At 35.7% G+C, this 24,864-nt stretch overlaps 1 pseudogene; it reads left to right on the plus strand.

Moving 5' to 3' along the window:
• The first annotated feature begins 6,589 nt into the window (after positions 1-6,589).
• Positions 6,590-15,180, plus strand: LOC101280425 (60S ribosomal protein L31-like; annotated as a pseudogene).
• Positions 15,181-24,864: the final 9,684 nt, after the last annotated feature.

The following is a 24,864-nucleotide window of genomic DNA, read 5'->3' on the forward strand; positions in this document are numbered from 1 at the left end:
ATTAAATTCTCATGATTAAATTAAGCACTTGAATAAAAGAGCATTAAGTGATATATACTCCAGACTGTGCTTGGTTTGGAAGTATTTAGGCCATTGATCATAGCCATTTTAACTTTACATAATCATGATTTTAAGAAAAAAAAATCACTCAGTTGGAATGTACATTTTTCATATACAGGTAAATACATCTTTTATTAATTTTCTACTATTAGAATATTATTATGGGAGAGAAAGCAAAAGTAAAAAAAATTGAAAAGGAAAAGGAGAGCAGAGAAAAGAAAAAAAATGAAAGTGACTGAAAGCTTAAAAAAGAAAAAGCAATATAAGTTTCTATCATAAGCCAAGAGCTCTATTAAACACTGCTGACACAATATGAAAGGAAGAAAATACAGGAAAGTACACAGATATGGACTAATATTATTAAGTTGGCAAATGCAAATTACTATTCTGTTCAAAAGTGAAGCAAAATAAGAAAGAGAATGAATAGCTTTGTTAAAAAACACCTCATAGGGTGGGTGACATATCATCTTGCTGTGGAGAAAATAATAAGAAGAATTATTAATTAAAAGAATTAAGAGTCAGAATTGGAGAGGTATACAGGGGCATGTTAAGAATGACATTTATTCCAGACTGAAGAGATAATTTAGTATTTTTTGATTATGGAGAAATGTGTAATGGTTTACAACCGTGAAAGGAGAAGATTCAATTTGTATTTTGTAATGTGTACATTTCCTTGAAGGCTGTTTAATAGAACTGAGAATAGAAAAAAGAAGTCCAGATCTTTTATAATGGTTAAGGTCACAGTGATAAGGGCCTGAATTAAATTACAAAAATAAGAGTGGGGGTTAGAATTGGCAGGGCTTGATGACTGATCAGAGTGGCTAGTAATGAGGAAGAGAATATATTTAGAAAGGTCACCAAAATCATTGGCTTGGGTGATTGCATAAATGGAGATGCTGTCGAAAAAGACATAAAAAGAGAATTGCGAATGAGTTCTGCTTTTACTTGCTTGCAGTGTTTCAATGCAAGTTGGATATAATGGTAAGTCTTAATAAGAATTCAAGGTCAAAGATAAAATTTGTCAGAAATCACCAGAAAATATATATAACAATAAATGAATAGGCTAAAGGCATGATGTCTAGGTGACACAATCATTTAAGGCTAATAATAATAAAGAATATCTAATATTAGAGACAGAGAATACAGGTTTGAAATATTGGAGGAGAACCTGGAAAAAGTCATCTTTCACAAGTCATAGAGGTAGAAAGTGATGTCAGAAAGAAATAGTCAACAGTGACAGTTATAACCAAAAGATTCAAAAAATAATAATAAAGAAAAGAGCATTAGATGGATATAGCATACAGACACTTATTGGTGACTTCTCTCAGTCTAATTTCAGTTAAATGATAAAATTGCAGTGAGTTGAGAAGGGGGACTAAAAGCTTTTGAAGAAACAATGGTTAAAATATTCTCAAAATTTTGAAAGCATACCATATAGACCCAAGAATTTTTCAAAACCCAGCAGGATGAAAAGAAGGAAAACCATATCTGGACATACTATAGTCAAATTGCTGAAAACCAAAATAGAAAAAAAAATTGAATGCAGGTGGAGGGGAAAATAGATACATTACACAAAGGGGAAAAATAATATGAAAGATGACTGACTTCTCAGCAAAACAATGGAGAGAAGAAAATGGAATAAAAACTTTCAGATTCTTTACAAAAACCTGTAAGTTCAGAATTCTACATGTAGCAATATATCTTAAATCAGAGGGCAAAACAAAGACCTTTTAACATAAATGAAAGCTTAATGAATTCTTAGTACACTTACACTACAAGAAATGCATAAAAAATGTTTTCAGTATGAAAGGGAATGGCATAAAATAGAACATCGGATCTATAATAAGAAATTAATGTCACCTAAAATAGTAAATATTAGAGTAAATATAAAATATAACATTTTTCTTTCTTCTCAAATTAATTATAAGAGAAATGGCTATTTAATACAAATACCATTCAGACAACTAGGTATAGACAGGCACTTTTTCAATCTGCTAAATGCTGGCAATAAAATCCTACAGCTATTCTTATCCTAATTGTGAAATATCAAGTGCCTTTGCTGTTAGATTGGGTAAATGGTAACTTTCCTCATTCTCACACCTTCTATCTGACATTATACTGGAGGTCCTAGACTGTAGTAGGGCAAGACAATAAAATAAAAAGCATAAGATCCAGAAAGAGATAAGTAATAATGTTGCTATTGGAAGACAACATACATGTTTATATAGAAAAGCCTAAGAAATTTAACTTAAATCTATTAAAACAAGTGAATTTACCTTTCTCATAGGATATAGGGTCAATACAGAAAAATCAATTGTCCTTATATACTAGTAGCAAAGACTTGAAAACAAAGATTTAAGAATTGTACCATTGCAATAGTATAAAAAATAAAATAGTAATACATGGTATTTAATATTTCTACATGAAAATATAAAATATTACCAAGAGAAATTGAACAGGACCTATATAAATGAATAAATATATTATGTAAATAAATTGGGAAACTCATTTTTGTTTCCTTTAAAAAATGTTTTATTCTTACTCATTTTAAATTATCTTCATAGTCATTCAAGGCAACCCAATAAAATTCCCAAAGTGCATTTGTACATAAATTGAAGTCTATTCTATACTTTTTATCAAAAACCACAGGACCTAGAATAGATAAAATAATAATAATAAAGGACTGTGTTAAGGACTCAACTACTTGATATCAATATTTTTATGATAAACTTCAGTAACTGAGACTGTGGTTTTGGTGTAAAAATAGGTAAATAGATAAATGGAACAGAATAGTAATGAAACAGACTTATGTATACGTGGTACGGAATGTAAATAGTGTTCTCGCAAAAGTGTCCACATTCTACTCTTACAAACCTTTGAAAATGTTATGGTATGTGACAAAGAGAATGTATGTTGAAGTTAGAATTAAGATTGTTAATCAACTGATCTTAGAATAGGGAGATTATCCTGGATTATCTCTGGGTGTGTCCAAAGTAATCATAGAGTTCCTAAAAATTGAGGAAGGAAACATAGGAAAATGTGACTATAGAGGAAAATCAGAGTGATTCCCCACAGTTCCTGTCTTTGAAGATGGAGGAGAGTGGTCATGAGCCAAGGAATGTTGTTGGCATCTAGAAACTGGTAAAGGCAAGGAAACAGATTCTCCTCTGGACCCTCCAGAAAGGAGCACTGTCCTGCTGACATTTTGATTTGCCCTGAACTTCCATGTTGAAATCCTACCTACAGAATTATAAGATGATCAATTTGTTTTATTTTCAACCATTAAGTTTGTTATAATTTGTTATAATATCAATAGAAAAAAGGAAGAGTAGAAAGAAAAACAAGAGTACAGTAAGCAGGAATTGGAATGAAGGGCAGAAAGATTTATGAAATAGTTTGGTTAGGTAAGCCTAATTGAGAAGATGAGATGAACAAAGACTTGAAGACCTGAAGAGGTGAGTGACCCGGTTAAATAAATATCTGGGGAATAGGCAAAAAGAAAAATAGCTATAAAGGCTTTGAAGCAGGGTTGTTCCTGGCATATTTGAAAATAGTGTAGCAGTCAATGTGACTGGAAAAATGTGGACAAAGAAGAGAATGGCAGGTCATGTGGCTTATGTTTTAAAGTGATCTCTATTGAAAGGTTAGAAATGGAAAGAAGGAATCATGTGAATTAGTAAAAATTAAAAGGTTATAGGATAAATGGATTGGAGCTCTTAATGGACTTGAGAGAATGTTGGATTTGGTAATACTAGAATGAATGAGCTTGAAAATTGGGAAGAGGTAGTCAGAGAATAGGATGACACTGGATTTATGAAAATATTGCTCTTACTAGTAATGCCAAGGTATGCTTTCATGTATGACTAGGAGAGTGTTTGAGATAGGGTTGACATCATCATTGGAGGGCTGTGGATAGAATGGAAAGGGCTAAGAGTTAGAAAAGTTGTTCTTTTAATATTTAAATTAGTATAAACATGACAGAAATGGAATGGATTGGTAGGAGCTGGGGAATAAACAGGGTGTGTTAAATTACCAGAACAAGAAACGTCATAAAACCTATAAGTAAATGAGTATAAAAGCTAGAGATTTAGATGAGAGTAAGGGAGAATATCTTGAAGCAACAATGAGAAGTCCAGTTAAACAAAGCCCAGTGATAACAATTTGTACTGAAAAAACCAGATACCAAGGAAGCAGTGATGGAAGAATATAGCCAATTTTATGTAAAGACAAGAAAATTGATGGATTTTGGGGTTAGTACTTTCCAAATCTCTCACAAATTCCTTTAATTTTGAAACAACATTTCATATATAATCCTACCTGTGATGATATACAGGATATGTAATTTTCAGCTAAGTTTTGCCACACAGAGAAATTTCTGAGGAGATGGTAATTGTGACAACAAATTATATTTAACCAACTTAGGGTATTTCTTTTGAGTCTTGCAAGCTTGCTGAATTTAAAGGGACTTAAGCTCTTTCTATCATCTCTTTCACATTTGTGAAATATTATTTCTATCTTCAAACTCAATTCATATTCTTAGATAGTTGGTAGGGCTACCATTTCTAGTTGGTAGGGCTACAATTGCTCATTTTATGAAAAAGGGAAAGGGAAAAGCAGGAAATAGCCTAATTTACACTTCCTAACTGACTAAGCATCCTTCCATCAAATATTTCTCTTTTTAATCTCACTGACCCCAATTTAGTTAAATGACCATATTTAGCTACAATGGAGGCTAGGAAATGTACCTTTCTGGCTGGGAACATTGCTTTATTAAATAAAATTTAGATTCTGTTTCTAAGATAGAAGGGATAGACGATATTTGGAAGGCATCTACGTTTCTGCTACTTCAGGGATAACAGTCAGGCTTTAGGAGGGTTCACATGGAATCATCCTTAAGATCTATCATGTTATTGGAGAGAAATAAGATTGAATAAAGCTGTAGTACTTTCCCTTGAACGGCTTAACATTAGATAATTACATGAGAATACTGAGAAACATGTAACTCATATTGATCAATAATTAAGAAGCATATGTTATAAACTAAAAACAAGAATTAATAAGCAACAGATAAATGTGTTAAAATCTATCAATAGTAATAGTTTTTCCCAAATGGTTCTGTAATTACAAAAAAAAATTATATGTACATACCTTATATACATTAACTCTCATATCTAATTTCAACATTTTCACAGACTGAGTCATTTATTTTATTGTTGTTCTTAGATCACTATTCTGTCATATTAGTAGAAAATTAACCTTCATTAACACTATATGCTAAGCACCTATAATATGTGAGGTGTTATTCTATGTGGTTAAGATACAGTGGTGATCAAGATGAACAGGTCTGTATGTTCAAGGAACATACCCTCCAGTAGCAAGAAGATACCTTGGAAAAGATCATTTGTAGTGCTTTGAGAGGGGGTATACCCAGTGGTAGTGAACATACCAAAGATATCAATGAAGTGACATATATAGGGTAAATAGCTACAGCTCCCCTCCCTAGAAAAGTTGATGTTTAAGCTGAGATCTAAAGGATGAATCTGAACTAGGGAAGCAAATATGTCAAATCAGAGTAGTAGGTATGGGGAGGTGCAAATAAAAAGGCCTTGAGGAGAAAGAAAGGAATGAGCAAAGTCAATCACAAAAGGTGAATCTGCAAGGCTGATGGAGTTCAGGTCACAAACGTATTTTTAGGCCATAAAAAATTCTGAACTTTATGCTAAAAGTGAGTTCTAAGTAGGAAAAAATGTGATCAGATTTGTATTTCATAATAATTAATATTGTTATTCTAATTTTATTAGAATAGAAGAGAAGAGTAGAATTAGAAAAAGAGAAGGTTGAAGGCAAGACATGCTTAGGAGACTGTTGACAGGTACTTAAATTCAATCAAGTAGAGGGTATCCAGGTAAATAGGATGGATATATAGTGAGCAAGAGACTTGTGGCCTATGACAAAATATTATTGAAATTATAGACTACAGGTAAGGAAGTGACTGAGAAATAGGAAAGTGTGGAATGGTCCATATGGTGGAGATTTTAATGATATGAAAGCATAGATATGATAAAAGTACAGAGTGTTTAAAGCGGAAAAGTCCACATTATCTGATTTAGTGATTTCAGAGATTGAAGATTTTCAGGTGATGGCAAGGTAAATGGAGAAGGAAGCTGAGCAGAATGCAGAGGGAAAAAAAAAAAAACCAAAACACTGGAGATGTATGGATTATAAAGCAGGGAGGCCAGGATATTGAACAGATCATAAAACCTTTCTGATGTGCAAAGGAAGATTTTGAACAAGGGGTAAGTCTTCAAGGAATGAAGTAGAATATCTAGTTATTTGAAAATAAACAGAAACAGAGATAGAGATGGAAGATTGAAGCTGGACCTCACTAAATAGCACAAAAGGCAAAGACATTTTATATGCACATTTTATTTATTTATTTAGTTAGTTAGTTAGTTAACATCTTTATTGGAGTATAGTTGCTTTAAAGTGGTGTGTTAACTTCTACTTTATAACAAAGTGAATCAGCTATATGTCTGCATATATCCCCATATCCCCTCCCTCTTAGATCTCCTTCCCACCCTCCCTATCCCACCACTGTAGGTGGTCACAAAGCACCGAGCTGATATCCCTGTGCTAGGTAGCTGCTTCCCACTAGCTATCTATTTTACATTTGGTAGTATATATATGTCCATGCCACTCTCTCACTTCATCCCAGCTTACCCTTCCCACTCCCCGTATCCTCAAGCCCATTCTCCACATCTGCGTCTTTTTTCCTATCCTGCCCGTAGGTTCTTCAGAACCATTTTTTTTTTTTTTTAGATTCCATATGTATGTGTTAGCATAAGGTATTTGTTTTTCTCTTTCTGACTTAGTCCACTCTGTATGGCAGACTCTAGGCCCATCCACCTCACTACAAATAACTGAATTTTGTTTCCTTTTACGGCTGAGTAATATTCCAACGTAAATATGTGCCACATCTTCTTTATCCATTAGTCTGTCAATGGATGCTTAGGTTGCTTCCATGTCCTGGCTATTGTAAATAGAGCTGCAATGGACATTGGCGTGCATGTCCCTTTTTGAATAATGGTTTTCTCAGGGAATATGCCCAGTAGTGGGATTGCTGGGTCATATAAAAGGTCTATTTTTAGTTCTGAGAACTTCCATACAGTTCTCCATAGTGGCTGTATCAATTTACTTTCCTAACAATAGTGCTAGAGGGTACCCTTTTCTCCACACCCTCTCCAACGTTTATCATTCGTAGCTTTTTTGATGACTGCCATTCTGACTGGTGTGAGGTGATACCAGTGCAAAACTGGGGCAGTTTTGATTTGCATTTCTCTAATGATTAGTGATGTTGAGCATTCTTTCATGTGTTTGTTGGCTATCTGTATATCCTCTTTGGAGAAATGTCTATTTAAGTCTTCTGCCCATTTTTGGATTGAGTTTTTGTTTTTTTGATATTGAACTGAATGAGCTACTTGTAAATTTGGGAGATTAATACATTGTCAGTTGCTTCATTTGAAAATAGTTTCTCCCATTCTGAGGGTTGTCTTTTCATTTTGTTTATGTTTTTGTTTGCTGTGCAAAAGCTTTGAAGTTTCATTAGGTTCCATTTGTTTATTTCTGTTTTTATTTCCATTTCTCTAGGAGGTGAGTAAAAAAGGATCTTGCTGTGATTTATGTAATAGAGGGTTCTGCCTATGTTTTCCTCTAAGAGTTTGATAGTGTCTGGCTTTATATTTAGGTCTTTAATCCACTTTGAGTTTATTTTTGTGTATGGTGTTAGGGAGAGTTCTAATTTCATTCTTTTACATGAAACTGTCCAGTTTCCCAGCATAGCTTATTGAAGAGGCTGTCTTTTCTCCATTTTCTATTCTTGTCTCCTTTATCAAAAATAAGGTGACCATATGTGCGTGGGTTTATCTCTGGGTTTTCTATCCTGTTCCATTGATCTATATTTCTGTTTTTGTGCCAGTACCATACTGCCTTGATTACTATAGCTCTGTAGTATAGTCTGAAGTCTGGGATCCTGATTCCTCCAGCTCTGTTTTTCTTTCTCAAGGTTGCTTTGGCTATTCAGGGTCTTTTGTGTTTCCAAACAAATCATGAGCTTTTTTGTTCTAGTTCTGTGAAAAAAAACCATTGGTAGTTTGATAGGGATTGCATTGAATCTGTAGATTGCTCTGGGTAGTATAGTCATTTTCAAAATGTTGATTCTTCCAATCCAAGAACATGGTATATCTCTCTATCTTTTTGTGTCATCTTTCATTTCTTTCATCAGTGTCTTATAGTTTTCTGCATTCAGGTCTTTTGTCTCCTTATTCCTAGGTATTTTATTCTTTTTGTTGCAATGGTAAATGGGAGTGTTTCCTTAATTTCTCTTTCAGATTTTTAATCAATAGTGTATAGGAATGCAAGAAATTTATGTGTATTAATTTTGTATCCTGCTGCTTTACCAAATTCATTGATTAGCTCTAGTAGTTTTCTGGTAGCATCTTTAGGATTCTCTATGTGTAATATCATGTCATCTGCAAAGTGACAGCTTTACTTCTTCTTTTCCAATTTGGATTGCTTTTATTTCTTTTTCTTCTCTGATTGCTGTGGCTAAAACTTCCAAAACTATGTTGAAACACAGTGGTCAGAGTGGGCAACCTTGTCTTGTTACTGATCTCAGTGCAAATGATTTCACTTTTTCACCATTGAGAATGATGTTGGCTGTGGGTCTGTCATATATGGCCTTTATTTTGTTGAGGTAATTTCCCTCTATGCCTACTTTCTGGAAGGTTTTTTTTGTCATAAATAGGTGTTGATTTTTTTCAAAAGCTTTTTCTACATCTATTGAGATAATCATATGGTTTTTACTCTTCAATTTCTTAACATGATGTATCACACTGATTGCTTTGTATATATGGAAGAATCCTTGCATTGCTGGGATAAACCCCACTTCATCATGGTGTATGATCCTTTTAATGTTCTGTTGGATTCTGTTTGCTAGTATTTTATTGAGGATTTTTATATCTATATTCGTTAGTGATATTGGTCTGTAGTTTTCTTTCTTTGTGACATCTTTGTCTGGTTTTGGTGTATGGGTGATGGTGGCTACATAGAATGGGTTTAGGAGTGTTCCTCTCTCTGCTATATTTTGGAAGAGTTTGAGAAGGACAGACGTTACCTCTTATCTAAATGTTTAATAGAATTCACCTGTGGAGCCATCTTGTCCTGGGCTTTTGTTTGTTGGTAGATTTTTAATCACAGTCTCAGTTTCACTACATGTGGTTGGTCTGTTTCTATTTTCTATTTCTTCCTGGTTCAGTCTCAGAAGTTTGTGCTTTTCTAAGAATTTGTCCATTTCTTCCAGGTTGTCCATTTTATTGGCATACAGTTGCTTGTAGTAATCTCTCATGCTCCTTTGTATTTCTGCAGTGTCAGTTGTTACTTCTCCTTTTTCCATTCTAATTCTATTGTATTGAGTCTTCTCCCTTCTTTTCTTGATGTGTCTGGCTAATGGTTTATCAATTTTGTTTATCTTCTCAAAGAACCACCTTTTAGTTTTATTGATCTTTGCTATCATTTCCTTCATTTCTTTTTCATTTATTTCTGATCTGATCTTTATGATTTCTTTCCTTCTGCTAACTTTTTTTTTTTGTTTTGTTCTTCTTTCTCCAGTTGCTTCAGCTGTAAGCTTAGGTTGTTTATTTGAGATGTATTTTGTTTCTTGAGGTAGGATTCTATTGCTATAAATTTCCCTCTTAGAACTGCTTTTGCTGCATCCCATAGGTTTCGGGTCATCATGTTTTCATTGTCATTTGTTTATAGGTGTTATTTTTATTTCTTCTTTGATTTCTTCAGTTATCTCTTGGTTATTAAGTGCTCTATTGTTTAGCCTCCATGTATTTGTATTTTTTACAGATTTTTTCCTGTAATTTATATCTAGTCTAATAGTGTTGTGGTCAGAAAAGATACTTGATATGATTTCAATTTTCTTAAATTTACCAAGGCTTGATTTGTGACCCAAGATAAGAATGTGTATTCTGTTGTTTTGGGATGTAATGTCCTATAAATGTCAACTAAATCTGTCTTGTTTAATGTGTCATTTAAAGCTTCTTTTTCCTAATTTACTTTCATTTTGGATGATCTGTCCATTGGTGAAAGTGGGGTGTTAGTGTCCCATACTATGATTGTGTGACTGTCAATTTCTCCTTTTATGACTGTTAGTATTTGCCTTATGTATTGAGGTGCTCCTATTTTGGATGCATAAATATTTACAATTGTTATATCTTCTTCTTGGATTCATCACTTGATCATTCTGTAGTATCCTTCTTTGTCTCTTGTAGTAGTCTTTATTTTGAAGTCTATTTTGTCTGATATGAGAATTGCTACTCCAGATTTCTTTTGGTTTCCATTTGCATGGAATACCTTTTTTCATCCTCTCACTTTCAGTCTGTATGTGTTCCTAGGTCTGAAGTGGGTCTCTTGTAGGCAACATACATATGAGTCTTGTTTTGTATCCATCAGGCAGTCTATGTGTTTTGATTGAAACATTTAATCTATTTACATTTAACGTAAGTAACGTTATGTATGTTCCTATTACCGTGTTCTTAATTGTTTTGGGTTTGTTATTGTAGGTCTTTTCCTTCTCTTATGTTTCCTGCCTAAAAAAGTTCCTTTAGCATTTGTTGTAAAGCTGGTTTTGTGGTGCCGAATTCTCTTGGCTTTTGTTTGTCTGTAAAGCTTTTAATTTCTCCATTGAATCTGAATGAGATTCTTTCCAGGTAGAGTAATCTTGGTTGTAGATTTTTCCCTTTCCTCACTTTAAATATGTCTTGCCACTCCCTTCTGGCTTGCAGAGTTTCTGCTGAAAGATCAGCTGTTAAGCTTATGGGGATTTTCCTGTATGCCATTTGTTGTTTTTCCCTTGTTGCTTTTAATATTTGTTCTTTGTATTTAATTTTGATAGTTTGTTTAATATGTGTCTTTGCCTGTTGTCCTTGTATTTATCCTGTATGGGACCTTCTGTGCCTCCTGGATTTGATTGACTATTTCCTTTCACATATTAGGAAAGTTTTCAACTATAAGCTCTTAAAATATTTTTTTCAGTATCTTTCTTTTTCTCCTCTTCTTCTGGGACCCCTATAATTCAAATGTTGGTGTGTTTAGTGTTGTTGCAGGGGTCTCTGAGACTTTCCTCAATTCTTTTCATTCTTTTTTCTTTATTCTGCTCCATGGTAGTTATTTCCACTGTTTTATCTTCGCTGTCACTTATCCGTTTTTCTACCTCATTTATTCTGCCGTTGATTCCTTCTAGAGAATTTTTTATTTCATTTATTGTGTTGTTCATCATTGTTTGCTTGCTCTTTAGTTTTTCTAGGTCCTTGTTAAACGTGTCTTGCATATTTCTCCATTCTATTTCCAAGATTTTGGGTCATCTTTACTATCATTTCTCTGAATTCTTTTTCAAGTAATTGCCTATTTCCTCTACATTTGTTTTGCCTGGTGAGTTTTTATCTTGTTCCTTCATCTACTATGTGTTTCTCTGTCTTCTCATTTTGCTTAACTTACTGTGTTTGTGATCTCCTTTTTGCAGGCTGCAGGTTTGTAGTTCCCCTTGTTTTTAGTGTCTGCCCCCAGTGGCTAAGGTTTGTTCAGTGGGTTGTGTAGGCTTCATGGTGGAGGGGACTGGTGCCTGTGTTGTGGTGGATAAGGCTGGATCTTGTCTTTCTGGTGGTCAGGACCACGTCCTGTGGTGTGTTTTGGGGTGTCTGTGACATTATGATTTTAGGCAGCCTCTCTGTTAATATGTGTGGCTGTGTTACTGTCTTGGTAGTTGTTTGGCATAATGTGTCCAGCACTTTAGCTTGCTCGTTTTTTTTAAGTAGAGTTGGGTCTTAGCCTTGAGATGGGGATCCCTGAGAGAGCTTTCACCATTTGAAATTACATGGATCCTGGAGGTCTCTGGTGGACATATGTCCTGAACTCAGCTCTCCCTCCTCAGAGGCACAGACCTGACATGCAGCCGGAGCACAAAGACCCTGTTAGCCACATGGCTCAGAAGCAATGGAGAAAAAAAAGGAATAAAGGCAGAATAAAATAAAATAATTAAAATAAAAAATATTAAAAATTAAAAAAAATTAAAGTAATAAAAAAAAAGAGAAAGGAAGAAGAGAGTAACCAAACCAAAAAACAAATCCCCCAATGATAGCAAGTGTTAAAAACTTTACCAAAAAAAAAAAAGGACAGTCAGAACCCTAGGACAAATGGTTAAAGCAAAGCTATACAGACAAAAATCACACAAAAAAGTGCACACATGCACAGCCACAGAAAGAGAAAAAGGAAAAAAAATGTATATGTCTCTCTATATATATAAAAAGGAAGAGAGCAACCAAATTAATAAACAAATCTACCAATGATAATAAACTCTAAATACGAAACTAAGATAAACATAAAACCAGAAACAGCTTAGATGCAGTAATCAAACCCAAAGTGTACAGTTGCTCCCAAAGTCCACCCCCTCAATTTTGGGATGATTCGTTGTCTATTCAGGTATTCCATAGATGCAGGATACATCTCGTTGACTGTCGAGATTTAATCCTCTGCTCCTGAGGCTGCTGGGAGAAATTTCCCTTTCTCTTCTTCGTTCGCACAGCTCCTGGGGTTCAGCTTTGGGTTTGGCCCTGCCTCTGCCTCTAGGTCGTCTGAGGGCGTCTGTTTTTGCTCAGAGGTGACAGTGTTAAAGTAGCAGCTGATTAGGGGGCTCTGGCACATTCTAGCTGAGGGGAGGGAGGGGTACGGATTGAGGAGCGAGTCTGCGGTGGCAGATGCCAGCGTGATGTTGCAACAACATGAGGTCTGCAATGTGTTCTACCAGTGAAGCTGTCTCTGGATCTCGGGACCCTGGCAGTGGGGGGCTGCACAGGCTTCCAGGAGGGGTGGTGTGGATAGTAACTTGTGCTTGCACACAGGCTTCTTGGTGGCTGCAGCAGCTGCGTTAGTGCTTCATGCCCGTCTCTGGTGTCCATGCTGATACATGGCTCGCGCCCATCTCTAGAGCTTGTTTAGGTGGTGTTCTGAATCTCCTGTCCTCGTGCACCCCCAAAACAATGATCTCTTGCCTCTTAGGCAATTCCAGACTTTCTCTCAGACTCCCTCCTGGCTAACTGTGGTTCACCCCCCTTCAGGCTGTATTCAGGCAGGCAACCCCGGTCCTCTCCATGGGATCTGACCTCCAAAGCCAGAGCCTCAGCTCCCAGCCCATGCCCGCCCCAGTGGATGAGCAGACATGCCTCTCAGGTTGGTGAGTGTTGGTCAGTACTGATCCTCTGTGCAGGAATCTCTCTGTTTTACCCTTTGTATACCTATTGTTCCACTCTCCTCCATGGCTCCAAAGCTTCCTCCCAGCCACTCCCTCCAGTGAAGGGGCTTCCTAGTGCGTGGAAACTTTTCCTCCTTCACAGTTCCCTCCCAGAGTTGTAGGTCCCGTCCCTATTGTTTTGTCTCTGTTTTTTGTTTTTTTTTTTTCTGTTTCCCTAGCCAGGTATGGGAGTTTCTTGCCTTTTGGGAAGTCTGAGGTCTTCTGCCAGCATTCAGTAGGTGTTCTGTAGGAGTTGTTCCACATGTAGATGTATTTCTCTTATATTTGTGGAGAAGAAGGTGATCTCCACATCTTACTCCTCCACTTTCTTGAAGGTTTCCTCCACTCTTATTTTTATAATAAAAAAGTGAAATTGTTCCATTGAATCATTTTCTATTTAAATCAGATAAAAATGCCCTGAGAAACATTTCAGTTGTTCAATTCACATATTCCCTTCAGAAATAGACAAGGTGTATTTCCTGAGATAAGAAAAGTTTTATAATTCTCCACCTCAGTAATTTGCTTCTGAGTTGCAACTATGTCCAGTCTTCATTTATTCCTTCTCGAATGCTTTTCCGTTCTCCTCATAGATCTGAGTTTCTGATCTATATAATTTTCCTTCTCCCTTTTTCTTTTCCTTTGTGCTTAGTTTGTCTCATGTGCTCACAGAGTGTCATGTGCAGAGACCTTGGACCCGGCACTTCAGACCAGAGTTTCCAGTATGAAATGGCTATGGCAACACCTCAGCTCTGGATGGTGTGCAGAAGTGCTGTCCAGGACACTCAACTCATGATGGAAGCAGCAGGTCATGTGCAGAGCCACTGCACCTGGCACTGTACACTGGAAGCTGAGCAGCACAGCTGTGCCTGCCTGATGAGAATTCTGCCCCTTCCCCTCTGAAGAAGCCCTAGCTATATGTATATTTTTTTTATAAAAATATGGAATAGTAATGTCATTGAAGATTAAGGAGATCTGTTTTAACTCTTCACACATAATTACGATGAGTGACTGAGAAAGACTAGTGTTTCTATAAAATGACAGGTTTCAACTAGGTTCAAATTGTGAAAGTAAGGTTTAACGAAATATTTAAAAGTGTGGGGGCTTCCCTGGTGGTGCAGCGGTTAAGAGTCTACCTGCCAATGCAGGGGACACGGGTTCGTGCCCCGGTCCGGGAGGATCCTACATGCCGCGGAGCAGCTGGGCCCGTGAGCCATGGCCGCTGAGCCTGTGTGTCCAGAGCCTGTGCTCTGCAATGGAAGAGGCCACAGCAGTGAGAGGCCCGCATACCGCCAAAAAAAAAAAAAAAAAATGTGTGGGGGCATGTGCTTTCCACCTGGGCCCGACAGAATGGCTCCTGCAAAGAATGGTGGCAAGAAGGGTCTTTCTACCATCAATGAGGTGGCGACCAGAGAATATAGCATCAATATCCCGAAGCACATCCATGGAGTGGGTTTCTAGAAGTGTGTCCCTTGTACACTCAAAGAGATTTGGGAATTTGCCATGAAGGAGATGGGAATGTCAGTTGTGCACATTGACACCAGGGTCAACATAACTGTCTGGGCCAAGGGAATAAGGAATATCTCCTAGGTGTCTCTGTGTAGCTGTTCAGAAATGAAGTTGAAGATTCAGCAAACAATTTCTATACATTCCTTACCTATGTACCTGTCACCATTTGAAAAACACTACAGACAGTCAATGTGGATGAGAACTCACCACTGATTGTGAGTAAAGTCATAAAACCATACACAAAAATGTGTAGGGGACACTGTTAATCATATACATGAGGTCTTAAAGAGCATAATAGGAAATCTGGGAAGGAAAGAAAGACCTCAAAAACTGGATTTTGAATGAATTTGTATCAACACAATATGGAAATAACTTGAAGTAAAAGCAAATTATCAAAGGAATTTACATATTGAATGGTTTAAAAGGAAAATAGGGAAATATAGTGTATATTTTGCTCTCACAAGCTTGTGAATTATTTCTAGCTAAATCACTTTAACATTTAGTTCTGAGATATGTAATATGCAGACTTTCAATTAATATTGTTTATGATCCTGAAATTTTCTTATTAGGATTTCTTTTTTGGTCATATATGCAGCATAACTCAAGAAGATTTTATGCATATTTTGTGAATCTATTATATTTAATGAAAACCCATTTGTTATTTTTATCTGAAAAGATGACAATACCTTCTTTTTTAAATCATTTTTTATTTGAAAATTTTGAATGTACAAAAAGAGCGAAAAAGAAAAGTATAATGATCCCTCATTACCATCATCCACCAGCAAAAATTATCAATATGTTGCCAAACTTGATTCATCTATACCTCCCACTTTCCATTCTGTGCTTGTTATTTTTATTTAACAGCTTTACTGAGGTATACAACTCATAGAATTCAACCATTGTAACAGTACAAGTTGATGATTTTTAGTAAATTTATATAGATGTTCAAAAATTACCACAATCTTGTTTTAAAACATTTTCATCACCCCAACAAATCCCCATAGACCCCCCTCCTCACCACCTCCATTGCCTGTTTATGGTCAATTCCTGCTCCAAATCTGAGTTCCAGGTAACCTTTGATCTGCTTTATATCTCTGTAGTGTTGCCTCTTCTGGATGTTTCATATATAGAGAATTATACAATATGTAATCTTTTGTTTCTGGATTCTTCCACTTAGCATAATAATTTTTAGGTTCATCCATGTTGTAGCATATATAAGTACTTCAATTATTTTTTATTACTGAAGAGTATTCCAGTATATAGATAGACCATATTTTGTTTATGTACTCACAAATTGATGCATATTTGAATGTAGGTCGGGGCTTTTGTGTTATAAAAATGCTATGAACATTCATTTAAAAGTCCTTTTGTGTACATAGATTCATTTTTCTTGGGTAGATACATAGGTGTGGAATTGATGGGATATATGGTAGTTTTGTAAGAAACTGAAAACTTGTGTTCTAAAGCAGTTACACCAGTTTACATCTCTACCACCAATGTGTGAGAGTTCCAGTTTCTCCACATTCTCCTCAACACTTGCTTTTGTTTCCATTTTATTATAGTCATTTGACTGCATAGGAAGTGGTATCCATTGTGGTTTTAATTTTCATGTCCCTAATGACTAATGATGTGGAGCAAATTAAGTTATTTTTAGTGAGGTGGATGGACATAGAATCTGTCACACAGAGTGAAGTAAGTCAGAAAGAGAAAAACAAATACCGTATGCTAACACAAATATATGAAATCTAAAAAAAAAAAGTCATGAAGAACATAGGAGCAAGATAGGAATAAAGATGCAGACCTACATATGTATATGTATAACTGATTCACTTTGTTATAAAGCAGAAACTAACACACTAACATTGTAAAGCAATTATACCCCAATAAAGATGTTAAAAAAAAAGATGCAGACCTACTAGAGAATGGACTTGAGGATATCAGGAGGGGGAAGGGTCAGCTGGGACAAAGTGAGAGAGTGGCATGGACATATATACACTACCAAATGTAAAATAGATAGCTAGTGGGAAGCAGCTGCATAGCACAGGCAGATCAGCACTCAGTGCTTTGTGACCACCAAGAGGGGTGGCATAGGGACGGTGGGAGAGAGGCTCAAGAGGGAGGGATTATGGGGATATATGTATACATATAGCCGATGCAATTTGTTATACAGCAGAAACTAAAACTACATTGTAAAGCAATTATATTCCAATAAACATGATAAAAATATATCATTAATCAAATGTAAGGATAACCACAGATTAGATTCAGAAAAATTTGCAAGTCATATGTCTCATAAGGGATTTATGTCTAGAACATTAAAAAAACAAAACTCTTGTGTCTCAGAAATAAGAAAAACAACCCAATTAATACATGAGCACAATACTTGAATAGACTTTTCACTAGAGAAAATATATGAAGGGCTAATAAGTACATTAAAAGATGCTCCACAGCAATACTTTCTTATAACATCTGTTGAAGGTTAGATCTAAACTAAATAGATCATAAATTTTGAGGGGGGAGGGGAAAAGGATAGCAAGATCAATGCTTCTTTTCTTATAAATCTGTGAAAATCTTTTGCCAAGTGCTCTCATTTTTTAATCTTGCTCTAGTATGAAACAGCTTACCATTTTTATATATTATATTGAGCACACTAATTTTCAGTTCATTTTTTAAAATTTTTACTTATTTTGTTAGTAAACAAGTCTTTACTGAGGCACTGCTACATATGCAACAACAAGTGAAGGGCTTTGAGTAATAATGAAAAACAAATACCCTTTAGGGGCTTAAAGCTTCATTGGCTATGCATGGCCCATACACATGAATCAGTTTAAAAACAAGATATTGAAATATGAAGAGTTAGTATGTGCTACAGATTATATGCCACTTTCAAAAAACAGTGAAATAACAGTAATATAATCAAAGTAGATATTTTGGGAAAGAAAATTTGTGAATGATTTTTCAAATGTTATTTACAGCTCTTATGAAAAAAGAACCATTTCTTCATGGTTCATTCTTCATGGAGAATGTCTTTTGTGTTCACACTGAGTTTCAATAGCCTTTTTTAGCTATCAGCACAAACTTAGTAAGAAAATTAGGTGAGAACAGTCAGCTCTACCCACCACCAGTCCCTCCCATCAGGAAACTTGCACAAGCCTCTTAGATAGCCACATCCACCAGAGGACAGACAGCAGAAGAAAGAATGACAATCCTGCAGTGTGTGGAACAAAAACCACATTCGCAGAAAGATAGACAAGGTGAAAAGGCAGAGGGCTATGTACCAGATGAAGAAACAAGATAAAACCCCAGAAAAACAACTAAATGAAGTGGAGATAGGCAACCTTCCAGGAAAATAACTCAGAATAATGATAGTGAAGATGATCCAGGACTTTGGAAAAAGAATGAATGCAAAGATCAAGAAGATACAATAGGGCTTCCCTGGTGGCGCAGTGGTTGAGAGTCCGCCTGCTGATGCAGGGGACATGGGTTTGTGCCCCTGTCCGGGAAGATCCCACATGCCGTGGAGTGGCTGGGCCCGTGAGTCATGGCCCCTGAGCCTGCACATCCGGAGCCTGTGCTCCGCAACGGGAGAGGCCACAGCAGTGAGAGGTCCGCATACCGCAAAAAAAAAAAAAAAAAAAAGAAGATGCAATAAATGTTTAACAAAGACCTAGAAGAATTAAAGAACAAACAGAGATGAATAACACAATAACTGAAAGGAAAACTACACTTGAAGGAATAAATAGAAAAACTGAGGCAGAAGAACAGATAAGTGACCTCGAAGACAGAATGATGGAATTCACTGCTGTGGAACAGAATAAAGAAAAAAAGAATGAAAAGAAATGAAGACAGCCTAAGAGACATCTGGGACTACATTAGAAGCAAAAACATCCACATTATAGGGGTGCCAGAAGGAGAAGAGAGAGATAAGGGCCCCGTGAAAATATTTGAAGAGAATATAGTCAAAAACTTCCCTAACATGGGAAAGGAAATAACTACTCAAGTTCATGAACGGAGTCCCATACAGGATACACCAAAGGAGAAACATGCCAATACACAGTAATCAAATTAGCAAAAATTAAAGACAAAATATTGAAAGTGGCAAGGGAAAAATGACAAATAACATACAAGGGAACTCCCATAAGGTTAGCAGCTAATTTATCAGCAGAAACTCTACAAGCCAGAAGGGAGTGGCCTGATATACTTAAAGTGATGAAAAGGGAGAACCTACAATCAAGATTACTCTACTCAGCAAGAATCTCATTCAGATTCGATGGAGAAATCAAAAGTTTTACAGACAAGCAAAAGATAAGATAATTCAGCACCACAAAACCAGCTCTACAACAAATGCTAAAGGAACTTCTCTAAGTGGGAAACACAAGAGCAGAAAAGGACCTACAAAAACAAACCCAAAACAATTAAGAAAATGGTCATAGGAACATACATATCGATAATTACCTTAAACGTGAATAGATTAAATGCTCCAAATAAAAGACACAGGCTTGCTGAATGGATACAAAAACAAGATACATATATATACTGTCTACAAGAGACCCACTTCTGACCTAGGGATACATACAAACTGAAAGTGAGGAGATGGAAAAAGATATTCCATGCAAATGGAAATCAAAAGAAAGCTGGAGTAGCAATGCTCATATCAGATAAAATAGACTTTAAAATAAAGAATGTTACAAAAGACAAGGAACGACACCACATAATGATCAAGGGATCAATCCAAGAAGAAGATATAACAATTATAAATATATATACAACCAACATAGAAGCACCTTAATACATAAGGCAACTGCTAACAGCTGTAAAAGAGGAAATCGACAGTAACCCAATAATAGTGGGGGACTTTAATACCTCGCTTACACCAATGGACAGATCATCCAAAATAAAAATAGAAAAGGAAACAGAAGCTTTAAATGACACAATAGACCAGATAGGCTTAATTGATATTTATACTACATTCCATCCAAAAACAGCAGATTACAGTTTCTTCTCAAGTGCACACGGAATATTCTGCAGGATAGATCACATCTTAGGTCACAAATCAAGCCTCAATAAATTTAAGAAAATTGAAATCATATCAAGCATCTTTTCTGAACACAACACTATGAGATTAGAAATGAATTACAGGGAAAAAACGTAAAAAATACAAACATATGGATGCTAAACCATACGTTACTAAATAACCAATAGATCATTGAATAAATCAAAGAGGAAATCAAAAAAATACCTAGAGACAAATACCAATGAAAACATGATGATCCAAAACCTATGGGATGCAGCAAAATCAGTTCTAAGAGGGAAGTTTATAGCTATACAAGCCTACCTCAAGAAACAAGAAAAATCTCAAATAAACAATCTAACCTTATGCCTGAAGGAACTACAGAAAGAATATAAAACAAACAAACAAACAAACAAACAAACAAAACTAAAGTTAGCAGAAGGAAAGAAATCATAAAGATCAGAGCAGAAATAAATGAAATAGAAACAAAGAAAACAATAGCAAAGATCAATAAAACTAAAAGCTGGTTCTTTGAGAAGATAAATAAAATTGATAAAACATTAGCCAGACTCATCAATAAAAAGAGGAAGAGGACTCAAATCAATAAAATTAGAAATGAAAAAGGAGAAGTTACAACAGACACCACAGAAATACAAAGCATCCTAAGAGACTACTACAAGCAACTCTATGCCAATAAAATGGACAACCTGGAAAAAATGGACAAATTCTTAGAAAGGTATAACCTTCCAAGACTGAACCAGGAAGAAATAGAAAATATGAACAGATGAATCACAAGTAATGAAATTGAAACTGTGATTCAAAATCTTCCAAAAAACAGAAGTCCAGGACCAGATGGCTTCACAGGTGAATTCTGTCAAACATTTAGAGAAGAGCTAACAACCATGCTTCTCAAACTCTTACAAAAACTTGCAGAGGAAGGAACACTCCCAAAATCATTCTAAGAGGTCACCATCAACCTGATACCAAAACCAGACAAAGACACTACAAAAAAAGAAAAATACAGAACAATATCACTGATGAATATAGATGCAAAAATCCTCAACAAAATTCTAGCAAACAGGCTCCAACAACACATTAAAAGGATCATACTCCATGATCAAGTGGGATTTATCTCAGGGATGCAAGGATTCCTCAATATATGCAAATCAATCAATGTGATACACCATATTAACAAAATGAAGAATAAAAACCATATGATCATCTCAATAGATGCAGAAAAAGCTTTTGACAAAATTCAACACTGATTTATGATAAAAAAAATCTCCAGAAAGTGGGCATAGAGGGAACCTACCTCAACATAATAAAGGCAATATAAGACAAACCCACAGGAAACATCGTACTCAATGGTGTAAAACTGAAAGCATTTCCTCTAAAATTAGGAACAAGAGAAGTTTGTCCAGTGTCACCACTATTTTTCAACCTAGTTTTGGAAGTCCTAGCCATGGCAATCAGAGAAGAAAAAGAAATAAAAAGAATACAAATTGGAAAAGAAGAAGTAAAACTGTCACTGTTTGCAGATGACATGATACTATACATAGAGAATCCTAAAGATGCCACCAGAAAACTAGTAGAGCTAATCAATGAATTTGGTAAAATTTCAGTGTACAAAATTAATGCACAGAAATCTCTTGCATTCCTATACACTAATGATAAAAAGTCTGAAAGGGAAATTAAGGAAACACTCCCATTTACCATTGCAACAAAAAGAATAAAATACCTAGGAATAAACCTACCTACGGAGACAAAAGATCTGTATGTAGAAAACTATAAGACACTGATGAAAGAAATTAAAGATGATGCAAACAGATGGAGAGATATACCATGTTCTTGGGTTGGAGAATCAATATTTTGAAAATGACTATACTACCCAAAGCAATCTACAGATTCAATGCAATCCCTATCAAAATACCAATTGAATTTTTTTACAGAACTAGAACAAAAACTCTTAAAATTTGTATGGTGACACAAAAGACCCGAATAGCCAAAGCAGTCTTGAGGGAAAAAAATGGAACTGGAAGAATCAGACTCCCTCACTTCAGACTATACTACAAAGCTACAGTAATCAAGACAATATTGTACTGGCACAAAAACAGAAACATAGATCAATGGAACAAGAGAAAAACCCCAGTGATAAACCCATGCACCTACAGTTAACTAATCTATGACAAAGGAGGCAAGGATATACAATGGAGAAAAGACAGACTGTCTTTTCAATAAGTGGTGCTAGGAAAACTGTACAGCTACATGTAAAAGCATGAAATTAGAACACTCCCTAACACTATACACAAAAATAAACTCAAAATGGATTAGAAACCTAAATGTAAGATCAGACACTATAAAACTCTTAGAGGAAATCATAGGAAGAACACTCTTTTTTTTTTTCTTTTTTTTTTGCAGTACACGGGCCTCTCACTGTTGTGGCCTCTTCCATTGCAGAGCACAGACTCCGGACATGCAGGCTCAGTGGTCATGGCTCATGGGCCCAACCACTCTGCAGCATGTGGGATCTTCCTGGACTGGGGCACGAACCCGTGTCCCCTGCAGCAGCAGGCAGACTCTCAACCACTGCACCACCACTGAAGCCCAGGAAGAACACTCTTTGACATAAATCACAGCAAGATCTTTTTTGTTCCACCTCCTAGAGTAATGGAAATAAAAATAAAAATGAACCAATGGGACCTAATGAAACTTCAAAGCTTTTGCACAGCAAATGAAACCATAAACAAGATGAAAAGACAACCCTCAGAATGGCAGAAAATATTTGCCAAATAATCAACGGACAAAGGATTAGTCTCCAAAATATATAAACAGCTCATGCAGCTCAATATTAAAAAAACAAACAACCCAATCCAAAAATGGGCAGAAGACGTAAATAGACATTTCTCCAAAGAAGACATACAGATAGCCTAGAAGCACATGGTAAGCTGCTCAGCATCACTAACTATTAGAGAAATGCAAATCAAAACTACAATGAAGTACCATCTCACAACATTTAGATTGGGTGTCATCAGAAAATCTACAAACAACAAATGCTGGAGAGGATGTGGAGAAAAGGGAACCCTCTTGCACTGTTGGTGGGAATGTAAATTGATACAGCCACTATGGAGAACAGTATGGAGGTTCCTTAAAAAAACTAAAAATAAAATTACCATATGACCAAGCAATCCCACTTCTGGGCATATATCCAGAGAAAACCATAATTCAAAAAGACACATGCACCCCAATATTCATTGCAGCATTATTTACAATAGCCAGGTCATGGAAGCAACCTAAATGCCCATCGACAGATGAATGGATAAAGAAGATGTGGTACATATATACAATGCAATATTACTCAGCCCTAAAAAGGAACGAAAGTGGGTCATTTTTGAGACATGGATGGATCTAGAGACTGTCATTACAGAGTGAAGTAAGTCAGAAAGAGAAAAACAAATATAGTATATTAATGCATATATGTGGAACTCGAAAAATGGTACAGGTGAACTGGTTTTGCAGGGAAGAAATTGAGATACAGATGTAGAGAACAAACGTATGGACACCAAGGGGGAAATGTGGTGTGGGGTGGTGGTGGTGGTGTGATGAATTGGGAGGTTGGGATTGACATGTATACACTGATGTGTATAAAATTGATGACTAATCAGACCCTGCTGTATAAAAAAATAAATAAGATAAAATTCAAAAAAAACTGTAACAAGAGACAAAGAAAGACATTACATAATGATCAAGGGATAAATCCAATAAAAAAAAGAAAAAGAAAATTAGGTTAATAAACTTTTTATTTAAACCAGGTGAAAAGACCTCAGTATATATGTCAGTTCTATTTTTATCAGCTTTTTAACTTTTGGCAGTTTCATTTTGTATGGAAATGGGGATAATAACTCAGTAGTGTAAATATGAGAATTAAATAATATGCATTGTTATTAAATGTATGTTTATAAATACATTTCTGAGAACATGAAGAGATGGTCCTCATCTTCAGAGCCTGAGGGGCAGCAACACTTCCCACAGTTGTTTGGATTCCTAGTGTTGGTGCTGTTGAATAACTGTAGAAAGCAAACTGTCATAGCTGCTTGGAAAACTCAACAGTGGAACCATTCTACCACAAAATGTAGGAGCTGATACATTTTAATTTGTTTTTATTCATCAATACCTGTTGTAAATATATGTTACCTGCACTGTTGCTGCTAAATATATAGAACACCATATGTGAAATATATGGGAAAGTATAAAAGACTGGAGAACAAATGGGAACGCCAGAAGGATGGTATTATTTCTGCATTTCTTCTAAGTTTCCCAGCTTAAGAGGGAAAAGAAGGACATTTAATTTTGCTAACACATACCAAAACATGGTGTATCTCCAAATTGTAGTCTTAAATGTAGGGGCAATGGGAATGATTACACTTCTGAATTATACTTACACCAGTGAAAATTGGTATTTAAAGTCAGACACCAATAAAATCAATTTCTTAAATATTTTCTATTTTCATACAAATTTTTTTTAAAAACATTGCTTTACCTTTAGTTTAGTAACTTCTAATAAGTTTGAAGTGGGTGTTTATCAAAAAGTAAAGGAGTTCCTCATATTCTGAATCAAAATCCAAAATTTTATGTCTTTATTAAATGTTCTCTGACATTGTAAAGTTTAAGTGACATGTACCTGGTCTACTACTCAGGGTTCAGTAAGGCTGCAGAGCAGAAGGGCTGATTGTTAGTCATCCAGTGACAGCCTCAGATTCTGCAGAAATTTGTAATAGCCCACCCAACCTTCACTAAATACCTTCACGTGGCAATGGAGAGACCTGTAAAACTGTATTTTCTTTTCCAAAGGTACACATCTTTCTCCGGAGTCTTATTTCTTTACAAATGACATATGATAGATTTTAAAAATGTCTCTCTTTCAGTCCTTAATAACTGCAGA

Source organism: Orcinus orca, chromosome 18 (genome assembly GCF_937001465.1).
Source record: "Orcinus orca chromosome 18, mOrcOrc1.1, whole genome shotgun sequence".
Lineage (NCBI taxonomy): Eukaryota > Metazoa > Chordata > Mammalia > Artiodactyla > Delphinidae > Orcinus > Orcinus orca.